General features: G+C 47.3%; 1 long non-coding RNA gene and 1 pseudogene across 3 annotated transcripts in view; one reads left to right on the top strand and one right to left on the bottom strand.

Annotated features, from left to right (window-relative positions):
- LOC148141534 (uncharacterized) overlaps positions 1 to 12,196 on the bottom strand; it is a 29,104-nt gene that overhangs the window by 13,229 nt on the left and 3,679 nt on the right. For all 3 annotated transcript variants that reach the window (XR_015752470.1, XR_015752471.1, XR_015752469.1), the window contains exon 2: positions 1,763 to 1,972. This is a non-coding gene — a long non-coding RNA (uncharacterized LOC148141534). The remainder of the gene's footprint in view (positions 1 to 1,762; positions 1,973 to 12,196) is intronic.
- LOC148141535 (uncharacterized) lies at positions 7,701 to 8,841 on the top strand (annotated as a pseudogene).

Raw genomic sequence — 12,196 nt, 5'->3', positions numbered from 1 at the left:
TGTGGTGTTCAGATCTGAACAGGACACTCCAGCCGTGGACGAATTTACATTTATATTGCCCTTTATGACTTTGAGATGTCCTCACTTATGTTTTGGTGCTTGCAGTGAAGTACCTTTGAAGTCTAATCATTGTTCTAACATCAGAATCAGCTGCTTTACAAACTCAAATTTGGTAGGAATATGAAACTTAAAAATTATAGTGTATAACATTATGCTCCAAACATAATTAATTTCTAGATTAGAGTGGTTCTGGAAAAGCACAGCAGGTCAGGCAGCATCCGAGGAGCAGGAAAATCGACGTTTCGGGCAAAAGCCCTTCATCAGGAATAGAGGCAGAGTGCCTGCAGGATGGAGAGATAAATGAGAGGAGGGTGGGGGTGGGGAGAAAGTAGCATAGAGTACAATAGGTTAATGAAGGTGGAGATGGAGGTGATAGGTCAGAGAGGAGGGTGGAGTGGATAGGTGGAAAGGAAAATAGGCAGGTAGGGCAAGTCATGGGGACAGTGCTGAGCTGGAAGTCTGGAACTGAGGTGAGGTGGGGGAAGGGAAAATGAGGAAACTGGTGAAGTCCACATTGATGCCCTGGGGTTGAAATGTTCCGAGGCGGAAGATGACGGGATCTTCCTCCAGGTATAGAGTGGTGAGGGAGCGGCGGTGAAGGAGGCCCAGGACCTGCCTGTCCTCGGCAGAGTGGGAGGGGGGAGTTGAAATGTTGGGCCACGGGGCGGTTTGGTTGATTGGTGCGGGTGTCCCAGAGATGTTCCCTAAAGCGCTCTGCTAGGAGTAGTCCAGTCTCCCCAAAGTAGAGGAGACCGCATCGGGAGCAACGAATACAATAAATGATATTAGTGGATGTGCAGGTAAAACTTTGATGGATGTGGAAGGCTCCTTTAGGGCCTTGGATGGAGGTGAGGGAGGAGGTGTGGGCGCATGTTTTGCAATTCCTATGGTGGCAGGGGAAGGTGCCAGGAGGGAGGGTGGGTTGTAGGGGGGCGTGGACCTGACCAGGTAGTCACAGAGGGAATTGTCTTTGCGGAAGGCGGAAAGGGGTGGGGAGGGAAATATATCCCTGGTGGTGGGGTCTGTTTGGAGCTGGTGGAAATGTCATCAGATGATTTGGTTTATGTGAAGGTTGGTAGGGTGGAAAGTGAGCACCAGGGGGGTCTGTCCTCGTTACGGTTGGAGGGGTGGGTCTGAGGGTGGAGGTGCGGGATGTGGACGAGATGTGTTGCAGGGCATCTTTAACCACGTGGGAAGGGAAATTGCGGTCTCTAAAGAAGGAGGCCATCTGGTGTGTTCTGTGGTGGAACTGGTCCTCCTGGGAGCAGATACGGTGGAGGCGGAGCAATTGGGATTACGGGATGGCATTTTTGCAAGAGGTAGGGTGGGAAGAGGTGTAATCCAGGTAGCTGTGGGAGTCGGTGGGTTTGTAAAAAATGTCGGTGTCAAGTCAGTCGTTATTAATGGAGCTGGAGAGGTCCAGGAAGGGGAGGGAGGTGTCAGAGATGGTCCAGGTAAATTTAAGGTCAGGATGGAATTAATTTCTGTCAAACTTTGTGCTTTAACAAATGGTGTAACCCATTCTTATTCATTGTTGGAAAGATGGTGTGGCGAAACATAATTCTCAGACTTTACTGTGAACATGGAAACTGATCTAATATTTTCTAAGGGTAAAAGTATTTGACCATTTTTGACCATAAGACTCCAGTTTCCCACCCCCTTCACCACCTCCCTGAGTCAGCCCACTTTGAATCAGTCTCACCTTGTGATGGTGCGGATCCTGTCACACACATTGGCAGCAGAAGTAACCCCTCAAAACACGTGAGGCGAGTGGGAATTGAACATTTGACTTGAGAGATTATAGGTCAGGGTGACCCCATTGTGGCTGGGAACTGATGAGCTGGAAAGCACAGGCAGGGTAGTCAGCACTGGAAGCAGTGTAACAGCCAGCGATCAGAGTTCCAGATTACAGCTGCGGGTGAGAAGGGTGGGGACATCATGAAGGCTGCTGGAGCTTTTAGAGTCGTAGAGTTATACAACACGGAAACAGACCCTTCAGCCCAACATGCCCATGCCAGCCAGATATCTTAAATTAATCTAGTCCCGTTTGCCAGCATTTGACCCATATCCCTCTAAACCCTTCCTATTCACATACCAAACCAGATGTCTTTTAAATGTTGTAATTGTACCCGCCTCCTCCAACCTAGTTTGGTGCATCAGATGCCCCCGAGGTGGTCTTCTCTACATCGGTGAGACCAAACGCAAACTCAGGGCATGTTTCGCCAAGCACCTCAGCCAGGCCCACAGGAGCCACCCTGACCTCCCAGTCACCAACTAGTTTAATGCCCTTCCCACTCCCATTCCAACATGACCATCCTCAACCTCCTCCATTGCTGCAGTGAATCAGACTGCAAATAGGAGGAACAACACCTCATCTTCCACCTGGGTAGCCTGCAGCCCGGAGGACTCAACATTGAGTTCTCCAATTTCAAATAGTCTCCCTTCCCATCCCTTCCCAGCCCCTCTCCTTCCCTTCCATTCCTCTGACCGACCTTCACCCCCTCAGCTACCAACTGGATTCATTCCTCCCATCCACCAACTAGATTGTACCCTCTACCTGTGTTCCCTTATCCCTACCTCACCACCACCCCTAACATCCCTTTATTTGCAACTCCTCTTACACCCACCTCCAGTCCTGAAGAAAGGTTACACCGAAACATTTACTCCTCCACTTCCTGATGCTGCCTGGCTTACTGTCTTCTTCAAGCCTCCTACTTTGGATTCCAGCATCTGCAATTTTCTTGTCTCCACAACCTCCTCTGGCAGCTCATTCTATACACGCACCACTCTCTGCATGAAAAGGTCGCCCCTTTGGTCCATTTTAAATCTTTCCTCTCCCATCTTAAACCTATACCCTCTAGTTTTGGTCTCCTCTACCCTGGGACAAAGACCTTGGCTATTCACCCTATCCATGCCCCTCATCAACAGTCCAGGTGAAAAAGTCCCAACCAATTCAGCCCCTCCCTATAACTCAAACTCTCCAACCTCAGCAACATCCATGTAAATCTTTTCTGAACTCTTTCAAGTTTAACAGTATCTTTCCCACAGCAGGGAGACCAGAATTGCTTTTCATCAGAACCATCTCCACAAAGAGACAGGGAAATGGTGTGAAGATTCAGACACTGGTGTGGTTTCTCACACAGATTAAACACCCAGGCAGTGAAAAGCTTAACTCCTTCAGATGCTCACCCATTCTCCAAAACAGGCTGTTGGATCAAAATAGTGAGCCTATTAAATGTTGCTTTACTAAATATTTGTACCAAAAGTCCATAAAGATAATAAGAATAAAAAATGTCACCTACAGAATGATTGTCAGCTATCATACAGAGTCACTGTAATGCAGGCCAGTGAAGCATGCTTTTTCAAACAGGACTTCTGCCTGCCAACTGAGCTCCAGTTGAGCATCAGGTATTAATAAATCAAATAAAATAAACAAGGAAATGCCCCCAGAGGAAGCAGTTCAATACACTCTGAACTTCTTGAAAATCAGAACAATGTACAACCTGTTGAGGTGCCAAGTGATGGAATCAAATCTTATTGTTTCTATTCCATACTGGAACAGCTGTACCCTAAAATAAACTCCACTGTACTAATTGAAACTCCTGAAACAAAGTTCCATATAATTAATCTTCAAAACCTAAAACTAATGTATCGCTGATCTTTCAGTCCTGTCCAACCTCTGACTCCTATCTTCCAGAACTTCCTGCCACCTTCACACCAAGCTCAATTGTTTCCCTCCGTTTCATTCCAAATGTTGTATAAAGATACAACATAAGAGCAGAACTAAGCCCCTCAAGCCTGCTCCATCATGTAATAAGATCATGCTTGCTCTGAATAGTCCACGTTAGCCAGGCAGGAGGCTGGGAGAACACAGCGAGCCAGGCAGCATCAGGAGGTGTAGAAGTCGATGTTTTGGGTGCAACCCTTCTTCAGGACTGGCGGTGGGTGAAGGGGGAGCTGCAGATAAAGGGAGTGGCAGGGGCAGGGTGGTGAAGTGGAGATAGGTGAAGACAGGTAGCGGGTACGACCTGGTTGGTCAATGGGAGGAATGAATCCGCTTGGTATCAGGGAGCAGCGGCAGTGAGGGGGAGGGGCTTGGAAGGGAGTCGGGTGATGGGGAGGGAGGTTATTTGAAATTGGAGAACTCAATGTTTAGTCCTCTGGGCTGTAGGGTGCCCAGGTGGAAAATAAGGTGTTGTTCCTCCAATAGGTGCTGTGGTTTGTTTCGGTGATAGAGGAGGCCAAGGATGGTCATTGTCAGAAAGGGAGTGGTTAGGGGAATTGAAATGGGCAGCGACTGGGAGGTCTCGTCGGCCCCTGCGGACCCGGCTGCAATGTTTGGTAAACCGTTCCTTAAGTTTACGTTTGGTCTCCCCAAAGTAGAGAAGACTACATCGGGAACACCTGATGCAGTAAACTAGGTTGGAAGAGAGGTAGGTGAACCTCTGTCTCACCTGGAAGTTCTGGGGCCAAGGATGGAGGTGAGGGGGTGGTGTACTGGCAGGCTTTGTCCACATACCTAATGATCTTATTAAGAATCTATCTAACTCTGCCTTCAAATTTCCAAAGACACTACATCATTCAAATTTTGGGGAATGAAGAGGGCTTCCACTGACTCCTAATGTCAGGGTGAGTGATCCTGTGAAAGGTGAAAGTTACCAACAGTCCTGTGTTGTCCTGATCCAGTGAAGAACTTTAAAATTAAATCACTGCCGAAAGCAAACTAGGAGAAAAATATCATTAGGGAGACTTTATAAATAAACAAATAGTGTTTTTGCATTTCAATCGAACTGCTTTATTTATTAGATGTAAAAAAGGAGAGGGAGAATGTATCTTCTTTAACTCATAGTCTTACTGATTTCAACAAGTAACAAGGAGTGGTAACCATTCTAATTGGTCATGGGAAAGCAGTGTACCAGTAAAGTGGGCCATTGGCAAGAAATGGGGTGGAGAGGGGCTTGGGAGGATATTAGATTAGACTTCCCTACAGTTGGAAACAGGCCCTTCAGCCCAACAAGTCCACACCAATCCTCCAAAGAGTAACCCACTCAGACCCATTTCCCTCTGAGTAATGCATCTAACACTATGGGCAATTTAGTATGGCCAATTCAGCTGACCTGTACATCTTTGAACTGTGGGAGGAAACCCACGCAAACATGGGTAGAATATGCAAACTCCACACAGTCAGTCGCCCAAGATCAGAATTGAACCTGGGGTCCCTGGCACTGTGAGGCACCAGTGCTTACCATGGGGGGTGGGGCTGGGGGGTGGTATGTCTTTGACAGAGTGGGAGAGGGAGTTGAAGTAGTCAGCCACGGGGGGGGTGGGGTTTTGGTCTCCTTTACTGCCAAATCCAAGCCACCCGGAGCCTGGAGGAAGAACGCCTCACCTTCCCCCTTTGGACCCTTCAACCACATGGCATCAATATCAATTTCACCAGTTTCCTCGTCTCCCCTTACCCCACTCATCCCAGATCCAACCCTCCAACTCAGCACCGCCCCTTGTCCATCATCTTTCCCACCTATCTGCTCCATCCTCCCCTCCAACCTATCACATCTTTCCAGCTACCTTTCCCCCAGCCCCACCCCCACCCTCCTATTTATCTCTCAGCCCCCTTCCCCATCACATTCCTGAAGAAGGGCTTATACGCAAAACATCAATTCTCATGCTCTTTGGATGCTGCCTGACCTGCTGTGCTTTTCCAGTGCCACACTTTGACTCTGATCTCCAGCCTCACTTTCTCGTAGTGTCCTAAGCCCAACCATCTTCAGCTACTTCATCAATGGCCTCCATCATAAGGTCAGAAGTGGGGATGTTTGCACTACTTTACCCACCATTCATGATCCCTCAGATAATGAAGCAGTCCATGTTCAAATGCAACAACATCTGGACTGTATGCAAGCTTGGGTTGGTAAGTGGCAAGTAACATTTGAACTACACAAATGCCAGGCAATGCCCTTCACCAGTGAGAAACAATCTAACCATCATTCAATGACATGCAATGGTGTTACCATCACTGAATTCCCTATTATCAACATCCTGATAGCTATCATTGACCAGAAAATCAGCTGGACCCACCATATAAATACTGTAGCTACAAAAATAGGTCAAAGGCTAGGAATATTGCAGTGAGCAACTTACCACCTGACTCCACAAAGCCTGTCCATCACCTACAAGTTCTCAAATCTTATCACTTGCCTGGATAAGAGCAGCTTCAACAACACTCAAGAAGCTTGACACTATCCAGGACAGAGCAGCCTGTTTGATTAGCATCATATCCAGAAATTCACCAAAGATCCTTTGACAGTTCCTTCAAAACCCACAATCACTTCCAGCTAGAAAGACAAGGGGCAGCAGATACATGGGAACACCACCCCCTGCAAGTTCCCCTCCATGCACTCACCATTCTGACTTGGAAATATATCGTTGTTGTGGTTCTGTTCGCCGAGCTGGGAATTAGTGTTGCTGACGTTTCATCCCCTGTCTAGGTGACATCCTCAGTGCTTGGGAGCCTCCTATGAAGTGCTTCTGTGATGTTTCCTCTGGCATTTATAGTGGTTGTCAGAGTGGGAGAGGGAGTTGAAGTAGTCAGCCACGGGGGGGTGGGGTTTTGGTCTCCTTTACCGCCAAATCCGCTTCCGGTTGTCCGTTCCAGCTGTCCGTTGCAGTGGTCAGTATATTGGGTCCAGGTCGATGTACTTATTGATTGAATCTGTGGATGAGTGCCATGCCTCTAGGAATTCCCTGGCTGTTCTCTGTTTGGCTTGTCCTATAATAGTAGTGTTGTCACAGTCGAACTCATGTTGCTTGTCATCTGCGTGTGTGGCTACTAAGGATAGCTGGTCGTGCCGTTTCGTGGCTAGTTGGTGTTCATGGATGCGGATCGTTAGCTGTCTTCCTGTTTGTCCTATGTAGTGTTTTGTGCAGTCCTTGCGTGGGATTTTGTACACTACATTGGTTTTGCTCATGCTGGGTATCGGGTCCTTCGTTCTGGTGAGTTGTTGTCTGAGAGTGGCTGTTGGTTTGTGTGCTGTTATGAGTCCTAAAATCACTAAGAATCGATAAGAACATAATCATACTACCAGCAGACAAAGGCAGAATGACGGTCATCCTAGACAAAACAGAGGACATCCAAAAAGCGCAACTACTTGCAGATACCAACACCTACCAAAAGAGGGAGTTTGACCCCACCCCACAGCTCACCAATAGGATAAACAACACACTGAGGAACCTACAAAAAAACGGACAGATAACCAGGTTTGACCTACAAAGAATGAAACCTGAAAGCAACAACACCCCCAGATTCTATGGGCTACCTAAAGTGCACAAACCAGACATCCCACTCAGACCCATAGTATCACTACCAGGGACACCATCACACAAACTGGCTAAAGAACTACAGCAGAAACTGAAACACCTGGTCAGCAGATCCAGACACTCCATATAGTCAACACAGGAATTCTTGGACATTATCAGCAATATACACATAGACAAGGAAAAACTATGGTCTCATTCGACGTAACAGCACTGTTCACCTCTATTGACAAAACCCTAGCCAGAGAAACAATAGCCAACCTGCTGGACATACAGAACAGACAACAGGACATTGAACCTGTCAACAAAGACTGCATACTCAAACTACTGGACCTGTGCCTCACAACACACTTCACATTCAACAACCAAATATATGAACAAATCAACGGCACACCCATGGGCTCACCCATCTCTGGACTCATAGCAGAAGCGGTAATGCAAAGATTAGAACAAACAGTCTTACCGCAAATTCAACCCAAACTCTGGGTCAGATATGTGGATGACACCTTTGTAATCATTAAAAACACAGAAATAGAGAACACACACCGGATCATCAACGCCACACTCACAGGAATCCGATTCACTCGAGAGGAAGAAAAGGACAACCAACTCCCATGCGTGATGGTACAGAGAACACCGAACGGAGAATTCACCACAAAGGTACACAGGAAAGCCACACACACAGACCAAGTCCTAAACTACGAAAGCAACCACCCCAACACACACAAAAGAAGTTGCATCAAGACATCGTTCAAAAGGGCCACAACACACTGCAGTACACCAGAACTGCAAAAAGAGGAAGAAGAACACTGAAACAATGTATTCGCCAAAAACGGATACCCGCGCAATTTCATCAACAGATGCCTAAGGGAAAGACAACGGAATGAGGACATGCCGCAACCCAAAGGACTAGCTACACTACCATACAACAAAAACATTTCAGAACAGACAGCCAGACGACTGCGACTACTAGGACTCATAACAGCACACAAACCAACAGCCACCCTCAGACAACAACTCACCAGAACGAAGGACCCGATACCCAGCATGAGCAAAACCAATGTAGTGTACAAAATCCCATGCAAGGACTGCACAAAACACTACATAGGACAAACAGGAAGACAGCTAACGATCCACATCAATGAACACCAACTAGCCAGGAAACGACATGACCAGCTATCCTTAGTAGCCACACACGCAGATGACGAGCAACATGAGTTCGATCGGGACAACACTACTATTATGGGACAAGCCAAACAGAGAACAGCCAGGGAATTCCTAGAGGCATGGCACTCATCCACAGATTCAATCAATAAGCACATCGACCTGGACCCAATATACCGACCACTGCAACGGACAGCTGGAACTGACAACCGGAAGCGGCAGAGACAAACCACTGTAAATGCTGGAGGAAACATCACAGAAGCGCTTCACAGGAGGCTCCCAAGCACTGAGGATGTCACCTAGACAGGGGATGAAACGTCTGCAACACAAATTCCCAGCTCGGCGAACAGAACCACAACAACAAGCACCCGAGCTACAAATCTTCTCACAAACTTGGAAATATATTGTCGTTCCTTCGCTGTTGCTCGGTCAAAATCCTGTAATTCCCTCTCTAAGGATAACTTGGGTCTACCAACAACACATAGACTGTAGCAGTTCAAGACTGCAGCTCACCACAATCTTCTCATGAGAAACTTGCTGACTGGCAATAAATGCAGGTCCAGCCAGCAACACCCACATCCCACGAGTGAAGTTAAGAAAATATACACACATCCTATTCATTATATACTTATCCAGTACTATACCACATATACAGACTCCCAATATTACATATACACTCATCCAATTACATGCCACATAGAAACTAGAAAGAAAAGCTGTTGCATAGCTATAATGATTTTCATGACCTCAGGAATCCCCAAAACACCTTATAGCCAACAAAATACTTCTGAATTGTAGTCACCGCCTGCAATGTAGGAAATACAGCAATGAATGTGCACAAATCAAGATATCACAAACAGCAATGTGATAATGATGAGATAATCCATTTCTGTAACATTGGTTCAGGGATACATTACCTGGGAGAATTATTTGAGATGTGCCATTGAAGATGCTCCTGGGTATTGCGCAGAATCTACACTTTCCTGTAATATCTATCATGCCACACTGGGTCAGTCAGTCATCATCTTGTTTCAGAGTTATAAAGGTGTATATTCAAGACTGACTCCAGGATTTGAGCACAAACACCTCTGCAGGTATCCTGGTGCTGCAAAATGTTAAACTGAAACCCGAAGTAGAGTAGACAAGCTTTTATTTGTCATTTCTACCAAATACAACTGATACAGTAAAAACGAGACAACATTCTTGCAGAACAGTGGGTGCTACATGGACAGCACAAACTACACAATCGTACACAGCATAAAGTGCATAAGAAGTGCAAAATATACACGTTACAGTGTAATAGAAGAATGATAAATGATAGACATTTTTCTAGCAGCAATTCAAAGTAGTGCAAAGAATTTCAGATGGAATAGAGTCTGATCATACAGTGTTAAGGAGCCTGATGGCTTGGGGGAAGAAACTGTTGCACAGTCTGGCCATGAGAGACCAAATGCTCTGGTATCTTCTCCCAGATGGGAGGAGGGAAAAGAGTTTGAGTGAGGGGTTTGTGGGGTCTTCCACATGCTGTTAGCCTTTTGGATGCAGCGTGTGGTGTAAATGTCTGTGATGGACGGAGGAGATAATCTTCTCAGCTGTCCTCACTGTCCGTTGTATGGTCTTATGATTGGAGACGGTGCAATTTCTGAACCAAGCAGTGATGCAGCAGCTCAGGGTACTCTCAATGAACCCTCTGTAGAATGTGGTGAGGATGGGCGGGTCGGGGGTGGGCTTTCCTCAGCCAGCGCAAAAAGTACAGACGCTGCTGGGCTTTCTTGGCTATGGAGCTGGTGCTGACCTTCGGATGTACAAGAATTGAAATTATTTTGAAGAAACTGATCAAGGATATTTTCCCCAATGTCGAGCTTATACTTACTGTACAATCAATATCACTCAACTAGGTAACCTGGTCATCACACTGCTATTTGTGGAGTTTAAAAAGGTAAAAACAATGACTGCAGATGCTGGAAACCAGATTCTGGATTAGTGGTGCTGGAAGAGCACAGCAGTTCAGGCAGCATCCAAGGAGCTTCGAAATTGACGTTTCGGGCAAAAGCCCTTCATCAGGAATAAAGGCAGAGAGCCTGAAGCGTGGAGAGATAAGCTAGAGGAGGGTGGGGGTGGGGAGAAAGTAGCATAGAGTACAATGGGTGAGTGGGGGAGGAGATGAAGGTGATAGGTGGGGGGGGTGGAGTGGATAGGTGGAAAAGGAGATAGGCAGGTAGGACAAGTCTGGACAAGTCATGGGGACAGTGCTGAGCCGGAAGTTTGGAACTAGGGTGAGGTGGGGGAAGGGGAAATGAGGAAACTGTTGAAGTCCACATTGATGCCCTGGGGTTGAAGTGTTCCGAGGCGGAAGATGAGGCGTTCTTCCTCCAGGCGTCTGGTGGTGAGGGAGTGGCGGTGAAGGAGGCCCAGGACCTCCATGTCCTCGGCAGAGTGGGAGGGGGAGTTGAAATGTTGGGCCACGGGGCGGTGTGGTTGATTGGTGCAGGAGTCCCGGAGATGTTCCCTAAGGTGCTCTGCTAGGAGGCGCCCAGTCTCCCCAATGTAGAGGAGACCACATCGGGAGCACGGATACAATAAATGATATTAGTGGATGTGCAAGTAAAACTTTGATGGATGTGGAAGGCTCCTTTAGGGCCTTGGATAGAGGTGAGGGAGGAGGTGTGGGCACAGCTTTTACAGTTCATGCGGTGGCAGGGGAAAGTGCCAGGATGGGAGGGTGGGTTGTAGGGGGGCGTGGACCTGACCAGGTAGTCACGGAGGGAATGGTCTTTGCGGAAGGCGGAAAGGGGTGGGGAGGGAAATATATTCCTGGTGGTGGGGTCTGTTTGGAGGTGGCGGAAATGTCGGCGGATGATTTGGTTTATGCGAAGGTTGGTAGGGTGGAAGGTGAGCACCAGGGGCGTTCTGTCCTTGTTACGGTTGGAGGGGTGGGGTCTGAGGGCGGAGGTGCGGGATGTAGACGAGATGCGTTGGAGGGCATCTTTAACCACGTGGGAAGGGAAATTGCGGTCTCTAAAGAAGGAGGCCATCTGGTGTGTTCTGTGGTGGAACTGGTCCTCCTGGGAGCAGATACGGCGGAGGCGGAGGAATATGGGATGGCATTTTTGCAGGAGGTAGGGTGGGAAGAGGTGTAATCCAGGTAGCTGTGGGAGTCGGTGGGTTTGTAAAAAATGTCAGTGTCAAGTCGGTCGTCATTAATGGAGATGGAGAGGTCCAGGAAGGGGAGGGAGGTGTCAGAGATGGTCCAGGTAAATTTAAAGTCAGGGTGGAATGTGTTGGTGAAGTTGATGAATTGTTCAACCTCCTCGTGGGAGCACGAGGTGGCGCCAATGCAGTCATCAATGTAGCGGAGGAAGAGGTGGGGAGTGGTGCCGATGTATTTATGGAGTTTGCTGTGTACAAATTGATATGGTTTCCTATAGGGAGATGGGGTGCATTATGTCAATGACAAAGATAATAATTGTCCCCTGTACAGGTCCTTTTGAGTATGTTTCATGAGTTTTTACTGGACAGAAAGCTTTGGAATATTCTGTGGTAGTTAATAGTGCTATAGAAATGTAACTTTTCACGTATCAGGTATTTCAGAAATCCTGAATACAAAGTGGAAGTGATACTGTAGTCTTAAAACAGTGTGAGGGGATGTCAGATTAAG

Source organism: Chiloscyllium plagiosum, unplaced genomic scaffold (assembly GCF_037043375.1).
Source record: "Chiloscyllium plagiosum isolate Xiang-an unplaced genomic scaffold, Cpla_swu_hap1 HiC_scaffold_32, whole genome shotgun sequence".
Classification (NCBI taxonomy): Eukaryota; Metazoa; Chordata; class Chondrichthyes; order Orectolobiformes; family Hemiscylliidae; genus Chiloscyllium; species Chiloscyllium plagiosum.
The sequence above is the reverse complement of the archived record's forward strand: the minus strand, read 5'-3'. Positions and strand labels throughout refer to the sequence as shown.